At 39.7% G+C, this 13,383-nt stretch overlaps 1 protein-coding gene across 8 annotated transcripts in view; it reads left to right on the top strand.

Moving 5' to 3' along the window:
- Positions 1 to 13,383, top strand: part of DHCR7 (7-dehydrocholesterol reductase) — a 100,593-nt gene that overhangs the window by 48,970 nt on the left and 38,240 nt on the right. For 2 of the 8 annotated variants that reach the window (XM_056527935.1, XM_056527936.1), the window contains exon 2: positions 1,938 to 2,140. The exons of the other annotated variants lie outside the window; for them this stretch is intronic. The gene's annotated coding sequence lies outside the window, so the exon portion shown is untranslated. The remainder of the gene's footprint in view (positions 1 to 1,937; positions 2,141 to 13,383) is intronic. 8 annotated transcript variants of the gene reach the window in all.

Below are 13,383 nucleotides of genomic sequence, written 5' to 3'. Positions count from 1 at the left end.
GATAGATAGATATGAGATAGATAGATAGATATGAGATAGATAGATTAGATAAAAAAACAAATCCAATGAATAACGCAGGTTTGCGGAGTCCGTCTTCTCGCCCTGTACGTTCTTCCATCCATCTCACGGTATCTGGATAAGTTTAGTTGCAGACTGTAGATTCTGATCATTCTTGTCCCCTGTTCACTTACTATGATGGACACTTCCATGTCTTCTGTATTTTAAGGATCATGGTCCCATGCACATTCCTCCTGTATACACATGATTTATCCCTCGCTGGATACTAGGGGATGTTGTCACTTTCTATTTGCTTGTACCTCGGCCACTATGTCATACATACATGGTAGCAAATCCACGTTAGCTCGTCGGGAGGCATGCCAGGCATGACTATGGAGGGGCCTGGAGTGACATACTTTATATTAGGATACTAGGTGAATACTTTGTTGCCTTTATACATTATAGTAATTTATCGTTGCTTGATTTATATCTATGAGGTTTTCTCTATGTTTGCAACAGGTCACATTATGCTGTAATAGGATTTGGCTAAAATGCAGCTAATCAATGTAATCATCCTCTGTCCAACCTGCAGCCCTCCAGCTCCCTGCATGTGTCCAGGCATACTGGGCGTTTTGGTTTTGCAACAGCTGGAGGGCTGCAGTTTTAAGAGCACAGTCCTAGAAATGCTGACTTATATAATTATTCTCAAGATCACAGCTTTGCCACTTGCCAGCAGTACTCACACAAGCACTTCCTTCCCTTACTGGGCAATCACATGCCATCACTTACTTCTTTCTCCTATGCCATGACATAGTGCTGTTGATAGGGGTGTTGGTTACTGATAAACTAACTTTGAAAAGTGCTATGTGAGCTGAAAGTAAAGAAGGGGTACAGCAAAGAAGGGGTTACACTGAGCTCTGAACTAGTTCTCACAATAATGATTTGTCAAACTTGCCGGCTAAAAGGATTACATTCAGGAAGCAGCACTGTGTGCGTACAGTAGTAAAAAACAAGTATTTACACAGGGGATGTCGGCATAACCTTTAATAGGTGGTCAGAAGGCTTTCAGGTAAAGTATGCACCCTCTGGAGGAGTAAAACAGGCTGAGGATACATTCACACAGTCCAGATTCTCTCCTGCTCATAGCACTAGCTAAGCCCCACCTTCTTGCTGTAAACCTACCTATGTGTTGAAACAATCCCGTCATTGAAGAGAAAGGGCAGCTTCTTAGAATGTAGATCTCATTTCAGGTGACTTTTCAGGATAAGCTGCACTATTTTTTGCCATTAAATAACTTGTGTATGGTATTTTTCAGCAAATTTCTGCTCTTCCTGCTTCATCTATAATTTGCAGTTCAGCAAGAGCTGGTGGGCGGAGCTCCATCCTCCCCCCCTCTATAGAGTTGTATGGCTTGTATTGCATTCTGCAGGGGAACACTTACTTGATCATTCTCTTCTCTGACATCCAGAGTCAACAGAGAGTCGAGAGGCCATTGTACACAAAGATCAGTGTTTTCTATCCAATGTGCATCCAGCTGTTGCCAAACTACAACTCCCAACATGCACTCCCCATATGTGCATCCACTAGCACATGTATTCTGCAGGGGAACACTTGCCCGACCCTTCTCTCCTCTGACATCCAGAGTCAACAAAGAGTCAAGAGGCCATCGTACACATAGATCAGTGTTTTCCCAACTAGAGTGCCTCCAGCTGTTGTAAAACTACAACTCCCAGCATGCACTCCCCATCCCCACATATTCTAGTTCATGTATTCTGCATGGGGGCTCTTGCCCGACCCTTCTCTCCTCTGACATCAGAGTCAACAAAGAGTCAAGAGGCCATTGTACACATAGATCAGTGTTTTCCCAACTAGAGTTGTATGGCTTGTATTGCATTCTGCAGGGGAACACTTACCCGATCATTCTCTCCTCTGACATCCAGAGTCAACAGAGAGACTACTCCAGAGAACAAAAGATAAGCGGCACCAGCAACTTATATCTGAATCCACCTATGGACCAAGGGCAGCTGTGGGAGTCTGAGTTCAACAACCCGCGGCCCATTTCTGAGCGCTGTCAGCGGCAGCTGCCACTCCCACGCCATCCGAGGAGGTCCGGAATCCGAGGCCGCGATACCCGTACTGTGCGGTGAGTGCAGGATATGTTCTTTCTTTGAGAGTCAACAGAGAGTCGAGAGGCCATCGTACACAAAGATCAGTGTTTTCTATCCAATGTGCCTCCAGCTGTTGCAAAACTACAACTCCCAGCATGCACTCCCCATCCCCGCATATTATATATAGCACATGTATTCTGCATGGGGACACTTGCCCGACCCTTCTCCCCTCTGACATCCAGAGTCAACAGAGACTCAAGAGGCCATCATACACATAGATCAGTGTTTTCCAACCAGGGTGTCTCCAGCTGTGGCAAAACTACAACTCCCAGCATGCCCGGACAGCCTTGGGCTGTCCGGGCATACTGGGAGTTGTAGTTTTGCCAAGGCTGGAGGCACTCTGGTGGAAAAATACTGCTGTGAGAGATTAGCTTTAGCATTTTTTTTACTTTTTATTGGATGCACGCCCTGCTCTGACGTTTTTTCCCCATTCGAAGCCTCTAATAAAAAAATAACAAAAGAATATAAAAGAAGAAAATGAGAACTATATAGAAGTATAGTGCGGAGAGTCCTTAAGATTTAACAAGTGCTTTTGCTAAATTGTTGTCCACATTTTGGCTAAAGGTCAGGCTGATGCGTCAAGCTGCCCTCTACCATCTATATACAGACAAGCACATATGTCCCCGTCTTTGTATCCGTCCCACACACACAGCGGCTACAATGTGGCCCCTTCAGAGGCACCTGCATTGTTACCTCACACGAAGGGGAATGACAATCACTTAGCACCATTTCATGTATCTGACTCATTGTGCCGACCACACAGAGCACCGAGCGGCAGGAACGACGCTTCAGTATCTTCTAGAATCTGTAAAACGTTCATGTTCCGCAGCAAGAGATACATTTATATTAAGAGTATATCAAGCGATACTGATAGATGGAAAGAATGGATCGGTAGGAAGGACTGTCCCAACAGCGCCACCTAGTTAGCAACTAATTGTAAAGACATGAAAGTGTTGTCCTGCATATTTATGTATCTAGGAATAACTGGATTTATACTGCACATGTGAAGGACTGAAGACCATTTTATAGCTCCATATAGGGACAGTCAAGAAACCAGAGATAGAATCAGGGAATGATGAATCAGACAACACAATAGACCATATTGTTCTCTCAATGAATATATATATATATATATATATATATATATATATATATATATATATCTGTGCAAATGCAGTAACAGGTTAAACTAGGGTATCTTGAGTTTACAAATTAATATATTTCTAATATATTATATTTAATATCTATCTATCTCATATCTATCTATCTCATATCTATCTATCTCACATTTATCTATCAATCTCATATCTATCTATCTATCTCATATCTATCTCATATCTATCTATCTCATATCTATCTATCTCATGTCTATCTATCTATCTCATAGCTATCTATCTCATGTCTATCTATCTCATTTCTATCTATCTCATATCTATCTATCTATCTATCTATCTATCTCATATCTATCTATCTATCTCATATCTATCTATCTCATATCTATCTATCTCATGTCTATCTATCTCATATCTATCTATATATCTCATATCTATCTATCTCATGTCTATCTATCTCATGTCTATCTATCTCATATCTATCTATCTCATGTCTATCTATCTCATGTCTATCTATCTCATATCTATCTATATGCGCGTTCTGTGCCCATGGCAGAGGTCACAGAATAGAAAATCAGATACTCATCTGGCGCTCGCAGGATCCGTCCAGGTGGTCAATAAGGTAAAAGACTACAGGTGTGGTAAAGAGTTCAGTCTTTATTTCTTCATAAAGGACAGACAACGCGTTTCGAGGGATCGCCCCTCTTCCTCAGGTCATGGGGCGATCCCTCGAAACGCGTTGTCTGTCCTTTATGAAGAAATAAAGACTGAACTCTTTACCACACCTGTAGTCTTTTACCTTATTGACCACCTGGACGGATCCTGCGAGCGCCAGATGAGTATCTGATTTTCTATTCTGTGACCTCTGCCATGGGCACAGAACGCGCATCTTGACAAAACCGCCTCGGCTATCTCGAGAAACGGAAGGATACAGGCTGCCGCGGATCACACTATTTCGATACCAAGCCCACAACGGTGTCGCGCTCGCAGCGCGACGCAATAAGGTGAGCAACTTCCCACCCCCATTTTTTCTCTTGTCCCCACGAGGTAACGGCACAGGGTGCGCTGGTCTTTTGTTCCCTTTTTCTCCTCCCTTTCTAAATATCTATCTATATATCTTATATCTATCTATCTCATATCTATCTATCTATCTCTCTCATATCTATCTATCTCGTATCTATCTATCTATCTATCTATCTATCTCATATCTATCTATCTATCTCATATCTATCTATCTCTCGTATCTATCTATCTCATATCTATCTATCTATCTCATATCTATCTATCTATCTATCTATCTATCTCGTATCTATCTATCTATCTCATATCTATCTATCTATCTATCTCTTATCTATCTATCTATCTCATATCTATCTATCTATCTCATATCTATCTATCTATCTCTTATCTATCTATCTATCTCATATCTATCTATCTATCTATCTAAACAAAGAATAAGTTGGTCAGCACTATTGAGTCCAAACTATTATATGGACCTGGCTTACAGGTGCAGGCTGCTGGGCTAAATATACAGCAACAGGAGAATACAGCAGCACACTGCCAGCACAAAGATATAGATAAAACATGAGTATATAGATACAACATGAGAAGCTATTCAGCTATGGTGCAGTAATGAAATAGTGAGATACTTAGCTTGCAATTTGGCGGCCAAATAACTTGAACCGTCCCACCACGGTAAGGTGATCTCATTGGGACGGACCCTACACTATGAATATGCCACTGTGTGAATAGATCAGCAGGCATTGCAGGATCTGAAACATCCAAGACACCTTATATACACCTGATAAAGGTGGGTGGGGTGCAAGAACCAACATGGAGGTAGCCACTCCCCCGTATGTGTAATACAAACAAAGAATAAGTTGGCCAGCACTATTGATTCCAAACTATTATACGGACCTGGCTTACAGGTGCAGGCTGCTGGGCTAAATATACAGCAACAGGAGAATACAGCAGCACACTGCTAGCACAAAGATATAGATAAAACATGAGTATATAGATACAACATGAGAAGCTATTCAGCTATGGTGCAGTAATGAAATAGTGAGATACTTAGCTTGAAATGTGGCGGCCAAATTAAGTATCTCACTATTTCAGTACTGCATCATAGCTGAATAGCTTCTCATGTTGTATCTATATACTCATGTTTTATCTATATACTCATGTTTTATCTATATCTTTGTGCTAGCAGTGTGCTGCTGTATTCTCCTGTTGCTGTATATTTAGCCCAGCAGCCTGCACCTGTAAGCCAGGTCCGTATAATAGTTTGGAATCAATAGTGCTGGCTAAATTATTCTTTGTTTGTATTACACATACGGGGGATTGGCTACCTCCATGTTGGTTCTTGCACCCCACCCACCTCTATCAGGTGTATATAAGGTGTCTTGGATGTTTTAGATCCTGCAATGCCTGCTGATCTATTCACACAGGGGCATATTCATAGTGTAGGGTCCGTCCCAATGAGATCACCTTACCGTGGTGGGACGGTTCAAGTTATTTGGCCGCCAAATTGCAAGCTAAGTATCTCACTATTTCATTACTGCACCATAGCTGAATAGCTTCTCATGTTGTATCTATATACTCATGTTTTATCTATATCTTTGTGCTGGCAGTGTGCTGCTGTATTCTCCTGTTGCTGTATGTATCCATCTATCTCTGCTATGACACTGTGATACCCCTTTTAGTCCCATACTGTTTCCTATGTATATCCTCACAGCTCAGTATTGTTCGGCTATTTTTAGCGTTGCCGTTTTCTCGTGTATTAGTCAGATCAGGCCGCAGTTTACACAATGTGCAATAAACTTTACAAAAAGCAAATAACCTAAATATAGACTGAGTGACCCCTGGAGGTGACCTGGTGCGAGTGCAGATGTTATGAATTACTCTTTAATACAAGAAGAATAAAATCTCCAGACAGTTGTGTGATGTTTTTGTCGTGACTTTGTATTGTGGTCAAACGTCAGACATTCTTTTATGTCTTTCTTTTGTTACTGCTTGTCTGTGCGCTTTACAGACCTTAAATGCTTGTCTGGGATTAGGAACACAGTCTGACATTTTCTCTACAAACAGCACCACTCCTACTTTTAGGCTGTATCTGGTATTGCAGCTCAACCCTATATACCTACTTATAGTGGGCATCTACCTACAGGGGGACCTACCTATTGGGGGCAAAACTACCTATAGAGGGAAATTACCTACAGAGGGCAAACTACCTGCAACTACTACCAAAAGGGGGATAACTAGGGGGTCAACTACCTGCAAGGGGGGGAGGAATCACTATAGAGAGCAAGCAACTACCTACACAGGGGCAACTAAATACAGGGGGTTTATCTATGAGGGGAGGGGGGGGGGGGGTGGAGACTGTGTACAACAGTTTTCCTCTAGATAGTATACGATTATGTGACTTTTTTTTTAAATAATTTTGTGACCAAAAATCATCAATTCTGGACTTAGGTATTTTTTTTTTATGTTTATGCCGCTCTCCGTGCGGGATCATTAAAGGGGTACCCTTCCAGTACTTATAAGCTGCTGTATGCTCCACAGAAAGTTGAGTTGTTCTTTTCTGTCTGACCACAGTGCTCTCTGCTGCCACCTCTGTCCATGTCAGGAACTGTCCAGAGCAGGAGCAAATCCCCATAGCAAACCTCTCCTGCTCTGGACAGTTCCTGAAATGGACAGAGGTGTCAGCAGAGACAACAGAAAGAACAACACAACTTCCTGTGGAGCATACAGCAGCTGATAAGTACTGGAAGGTTTAAGATTTTTTATATAATTAATTAAGTCATTTGTATAACTTTCTGACACATTTGTTTTCCACTGGAGTACCCCTTTAATATTATATTTTAATATTGATACCAAATATGTTTATTTATTTATGTTTATTTATAATATGGGAAGAGGGGGGTGTTTAAACTTTAAATAGGGGAGGAGCTTATATATATTTTAAAAACTTTTTAAAATCTATTTTACACTTTTTAAATTCTCAAAGAAATCAGAGCAGACTGTTGACTCCATTTTTATCTCATCATGGAGTCCACAGGGGGGCAGGGCCAATGAGTCTGCAGGAGGACACTTGCCCGACCCTTCTCTCCTCTGACATCCAGAGTCAACAGAGAGTCGAGAGGCCATTGTACTCATAGATCTGTGTTTTCCCAACCAGGGTGCCTCAAGATGTTGCAAAACTATAACTCCCAGCATGCCCGGACAGCCAACGGCTGTCCGGGCATGCTGGGAGTTGTAGTTTTGCAACTGCTGGAGGTCCGCAGTTTGGAGACCAGAGCTCGTGTATCTCCAGCGTTGACCTCATGCGCCAACTCCATGCCGACCCCATGCTCAATGGAAAATGTTTCTACTTTCTCCCTTTCCAAGGGGTTATCCTATGAATCATATTCATATCAAAAGTCCCAAATTGCTAATAATAGAAGTTTATATATATTTTTTCACTGTGAGTGTTCTAGTGTATAATACCCTTTCTAACATTTTTTTTTTTGCTTCTGTGTTCCTGTTTGTGTTACTGCTGGAAACAAGCTCTGGACAGAACCAGACTCCTTCCTCCTCTGGCAGCTGCCATTGGTGATATAGTCCCTTCTAATTTCATCTGCACAAGGATCCTTTTTGGCTATAAACTACCATGCTACTGCAGAGGTTCTGCTCCTTCCCCCTCTGGCAGCTGACAATATATCCCCTTCTTATTTCCCCTAAAGAAGTCTTCTTATATACAGCATAGGCTCTTCTCCTTCCTCCTCTGGCAGCTGACAATATTGTCCCTTGTTACTTCCCATGTAGAAGAAGTATTCTCAGCTTTACTGCCATATTACTGCTGTGTCTCTACTCCTTCCTCCTCTGGCATGCTGGGAGTTGCAGCTTTGCAACAGGACTCCTTCCTCCTCTGGCAGCTGCCATTGGTGATATAGTTCCTTCTAATTTCATCTGCACAAGGATCCTTTTCAGCTATAAAATACCATGCTACTGCAGAGGTTTTGCTCCTTCCCCCTCTGGCAGCTGACAATATATCCCCTTCTTATGTCCCCTAAAGGAGTCTTCTTATATACAGCATAGGCTCTTCTCCTTCCTCCTCTGGCAGCTGACAATATTGTCCCCTGTTACTTCCTATGTAGAAGAATTCTTCTCAGCTATACTGCCATGTTACTGCAGTGTCTCTACTCCTTCCTCCTCTGGCATGCTGGGAGTTGTAGTTTTGAAACAGCTGGAGGCACCCTTTTTGGGAAACACTTCCCTAGACATCCTTAAAGGGGTACTCCCATGGAAAACTTTTTTTTTTTTTTTTTTAATCAACTGGTGCCAGAAAGTTAAACAGATTTGTAAATCACTTCTATTAAAAAATCTTAATCCTTCCAGTACTTTTTAGTGGCTGTATACTAAAGAGAAATCCAAAAAAGAAATGCATTTCCTCTGATGTCATGACCACAGTGCTCTCTGCTGACCTCTGCTGTCCATTTCAGGAACTGTCCAGAGCAGAAGAAAATCCCCATAGCAAACATATGCTGCTCTGGACAGTTCCTAAAATGGACAGCAGAGGTCAGCAGAGAGCACTGTGGTCAGGACATCAGAGGAAATGCATTTCTTTTTTGGATTTCTCTTTACTATACAGCCCCTAAAAAGTACTGGAAGGATTAAGATTTTTTAATAGAAGTGATTTACAAATCTGTTTAACTTTCTGGCACCAGTTGATTAAAAAAAAATAAAGTTTTCCACGGGAGTACCCCTTTAATCTGGCCCTGTACTGTCAGCCTATATTCTGTCATAGTCAATGACAGCTCAGGGGGTCTATTGTGTTCACTGTCCTTGCAGATCTCCAGTGAAGTAGTCCAGGCCGCTCTGAAAATAGAATTTACGACATCAATATCAATAGCTGTAACACAGCAGAGAATGTTATTCAAATAATAAGAAAGGTTACATTTTGTATTGTATTTAAAATAAAGAAATAAATCCTTGTCTTTGCATTATACGTGTAGCTTTTATGTTTCCATAAGCAATTAGAGCATCTGATGGCGCCATCTAGTGGTAAAAGAACTGATGTGCATGTGTATAACATTGTTATTGGTTTTAACAAGAGCAAAATACCATTATCTTACAGGGGTACTGCCATGGAAATTAACTGGTGCCAGAAAGTTAAACAGATTTGTAAATGACTTCTATTAAAAAAATCACAATCCTTCCAGTACTTATTAGCTGCTGAATACAACAGAGGAAATGCTTTACTTTTTAGATTTCTCTGATGTCATGACCACAGTGCTCTCTGCTGACCTCTGCTGTCCATTTTAGGAACTGTCCAGAGCAGGAGAACCTGTTGTTACGTATATGTGACTGTTGCGTATATGTGACTGTTGCATATATGTGACTGTTGCGTATATGTGACTGTTGCGTATATGTGACTGTTGCGTATATGTGACTGTTGCGTATATGTGACTGTTGCGTATATGTGACTGTTGCGTATATGTGACTATTGCTTTTTGGGTATATATGTCTGTTGCGTATGTGTCTTTTTGCATATGTGACTGTTGCGTATATGTGACTGTTTTGTATATGTGACTGTTGCGTATATGTTACTGTTTTGTATATGTGACTGTTTTGTATATGTGACTGTTGCGTGTATTGTGACTGTTTTGTATATGTGACTGTTGCGTATATGTGACTGTTTTGTATATGTGACTGTTTTGTATATGTGACTGTTGCGTATAAGTGACTGTTGCGTATATGTGACTGTTTTGTATATGTGACTGTTTTGTATATGTGACTGTTTTGTATATGTGACTGTTGCGTATAAGTGACTGTTGCGTATATGTGACTGTTTTGTATATGTGACTGTTTTGTATATGTGACTGTTGTGTGTATTGTGACTGTTTTGTATATGTGACTGTTTTGCATATGTGACTGTTGCGTATATGTTACTGTTTTGTATATGTGACTGTTTTGTATATGTGACTGTTTTGTATATGTGACTGTTTTGTATATGTGACTGTTTTGCATATGTGACTGTTGCGTATATGTTACTGTTTTGTATATGTGACTGTTTTGTATATGTGACTGTTTTGTATATGTGACTGTTTTGTATATGTGACTGTTGTGTGTATTGTGACTGTTGCGTATATGTGACTGTTTTGTATATGTGACTGTTTTGTATATGTGACTGTTGCGTATATGTGACTGTTTTGCATATGTGACTGTTGCGTATATGTTACTGTTGCGTATATGTTACTGTTGCGTATAAGTGACTGTTGCGTATATGTGACTGTTTTGTATATGTGACTGTTTTGTATATGTGACTGTTTTGTATATGTTACTGTTTTGTATATGTGACTGTTTTGTATATGTGACTGTTTTGTATATGTGACTGTTTTGTATATGTGACTGTTTTGTATATGTGACTGTTTTGTATATGTGACTGTTGTGTGTATTGTGACTGTTGCGTATATGTGACTGTTTTGTATATGTGACTGTTGCGTGTATTGTGACTGTTGCGTATATGTTACTGTTTTGTATATGTGACTGTTTTGCATATGTGACTGTTGCGTATATGTTACTGTTTTGTATATGTGACTGTTTTGCATATGTGACTTGTTGCGTATATGTTACTGTTGCGTATATGTGACTGTTGCGTATATGTGACTTGTTGCGTATATGTTACTGTTGCGTATATGTGACTGTTGCGTATATGTGACTGTTTTGCACATGTGACTGTTGCGTATATGTTACTGTTTTGTATATGTGACTGTTGTGTGTATTGTGACTGTTTTGTATATGTGACTGTTTTGCATATGTGACTGTTGCGTATATGTTACTGTTTTGTATATGTGACTGTTTTGTATATGTGACTGTTGCGTATATGTGACTGTTTTGTATATGTGACTGTTTTGTATATGTGACTGTTTTGTATATGTGACTGTTGTGTGTATTGTGACTGTTGCGTATATGTGACTGTTTTGTATATGTGACTGTTGCGTGTATTGTGACTGTTGCGTATATGTTACTGTTTTGTATATGTGACTGTTTTGCATATGTGACTTGTTGCGTATATGTTACTGTTGCGTATATGTGACTGTTGCGTATATGTGACTGTTTTGTATATGTGACTGTTGCGTATATGTGACTGTTGCGTATATGTGACTGTTTTGCACATGTGACTGTTGCGTATATGTTACTGTTTTGTATATGTGACTGTTTTGTATATGTGACTGTTTTGTATATGTGACTGTTGCGTGTATTGTGACTGTTTTGTATATGTGACTGTTTTGTATAAGTGACTGTTGCGTATATGTGACTGTTTTGTATATGTGACTGTTTTGCATATGTGACTTGTTGCGTATATGTTACTGTTGCGTATATGTGACTGTTGCGTATATGTGACTGTTTTGTATATGTGACTGTTGCGTATATGTGACTGTTGCGTATATGTGACTGTTTTGCACATGTGACTGTTGCGTATATGTTACTGTTTTGTATATGTGACTGTTGCGTATATGTGACTGTTTTGTATATGTGACTGTTTTGTATATGTGACTGTTGCGTATATGTGACTGTTGCGTATAAGTGACTGTTTTGCATATGTGACTGTTGCGTATATGTGACTGTTTTGTATATGTGACTGTTTTGTATATGTGACTGTTTTGTATATGTGACTGTTTTGTATGTGACTGTTTTGTATATGTGACTGTTGTGTGTATTGTGACTGTTGCGTATATGTGACTGTTTTGTATATGTGACTGTTGTGTGTATTGTGACTGTTGCGTATAAGTGACTGTTGTGTGTATTGTGACTGTTTTGTACATGTGACTGTTGTGTGTATTGTGACTGTTTTGTATATGTGACTGTTTTGCACATGTGACTGTTGCGTATATGTTACTGTTTTGTATATGTGACTGTTTTGTATATGTGACTGTTGCGTATATGTGACTGTTTTGTATATGTGACTGTTTTGTATATGTGACTGTTGCGTGTATTGTGACTGTTTTGTATAAGTGACTGTTGCGTATATGTGACTGTTGCGTATAAGTGACTGTTTTGCATATGTGACTGTTGCGTATACGTTACTGTTTTGTATATGTGACTGTTTTGTATATGTGACTGTTTTGTATGTGACTGTTTTGTATATGTGACTGTTGTGTGTATTGTGACTGTTGCGTATAAGTGACTGTTGTGTGTATTGTGACTGTTTTGTATATGTGACTGTTGTGTGTATTGTGACTGTTTTGCATATGTGACTGTTTTGTATATGTGACTGTTTTGTATATGTGACTGTTTTGTATATGTGACTGTTTTGTATATGTGACTGTTGCGTATATGTGACTGTTGTGTGTATTGTGACTGTTGCGTATATGTGACTGTTTTGTATATGTGACTGTTGTGTGTATTGTGACTGTTGCGTATAAGTGACTGTTGTGTGTATTGTGACTGTTTTGTATATGTGACTGTTGCGTATAAGTGACTGTTGCGTATATGTGACTGTTGCGTATATGTGACTGTTTTGCATATGTGACTGTTGCGTATATGTTACTGTTTTGTATATGTGACTGTTTTGTATATGTGACTGTTTTGTATGTGACTGTTTTGTATATGTGACTGTTGTGTGTATTGTGACTGTTGCGTATATGTGACTGTTTTGTATATGTGACTGTTGTGTGTATTGTGACTGTTTTGTATATGTGACTGTTGTGTGTATTGTGACTGTTTTGTATATGTGACTGTTTTGCATATGTGACTGTTGCGTATATGTTACTGTTTTGTATATGTGACTGTTTTGTATATGTGACTGTTGCGTATATGTGACTGTTGCGTATAAGTGACTGTTTTGCATATGTGACTGTTGCGTATATGTGACTGTTTTGTATATGTGACTGTTTTGTATATGTGACTGTTTTGTATATGTGACTGTTTTGTATGTGACTGTTTTGTATATGTGACTGTTGTGTGTATTGTGACTGTTGCGTATATGTGACTGTTTTGTATATGTGACTGTTGTGTGTATTGTGACTGTTGCGTATAAGTGACTGTTGTGTGTATTGTGACTGTTTTGTACATGTGACTGTTGTGTGTATTGTGACTGTTTTGTATATGTGACTGTTTTGCAC

Source organism: Hyla sarda, chromosome 6 (genome assembly GCF_029499605.1).
Source record: "Hyla sarda isolate aHylSar1 chromosome 6, aHylSar1.hap1, whole genome shotgun sequence".
In the NCBI taxonomy this organism is placed as follows: Eukaryota; Metazoa; Chordata; class Amphibia; order Anura; family Hylidae; genus Hyla; species Hyla sarda.
This window is presented reverse-complemented; position numbering and strand designations above follow the sequence as displayed.